Genomic DNA, 467 nt, shown 5'->3' with positions numbered 1-467 from the left:
ATAAATTGAGAAATGAAGTGCCTCTGTCATAAACAAGATCAGGAGAAAAAAACAAATGGTTTTAGCACATAGACGTGATAGCTTTTCTTCAGGTAGGAACAGAGTATGTTTATAAGTAAAATAGTCTTAGCAGAGGATGGTTTCGATCCATCGACCTCTGGGTTATGGGCCCAGCACGCTTCCGCTGCGCCACTCTGCTCCCGGCAACTGCTTTGACACACCCTACTTTTTTCAAAATGACTTGCGTGTAGGCTCGCTTAAAATGCTCTTCTATTATCAATTAAAACAGGTTAAAAATGCAGAGTGATATTAAGTAAAGCAGTCTATGGTTTCGATCCATCAACTTCTGGGTTACGGTTCCAGCACAGTTTCGCTGCTCCACTCTTCTATAAACCACCCCAGATAGGACTCGAACCCACAATCCCTGGCTTAGGAGGCCAGTGCCTTATCCATTAGGCCACTGGGGC

The 467-nt window shown here is 44.1% G+C and overlaps 1 non-coding gene across 1 annotated transcript; it reads right to left on the bottom strand.

The window, feature by feature from the left end:
* Nucleotides 1-394: 394 nt before the first annotated feature.
* Nucleotides 395-467, bottom strand: trnar-ccu (transfer RNA arginine (anticodon CCU)). Its single transcript has one exon. It is a non-coding gene; the product is annotated as a tRNA-Arg (tRNA).

The sequence above is a fragment of the Siphateles boraxobius genome, unplaced genomic scaffold, assembly GCF_051911475.1.
Source record: "Siphateles boraxobius isolate OS27281-9 unplaced genomic scaffold, OSU_SipBor_1 100, whole genome shotgun sequence".
NCBI classification, from domain to species: Eukaryota; Metazoa; Chordata; class Actinopteri; order Cypriniformes; family Leuciscidae; genus Siphateles; species Siphateles boraxobius.
The sequence above is the reverse complement of the archived record's forward strand: the minus strand, read 5'-3'. Positions and strand labels throughout refer to the sequence as shown.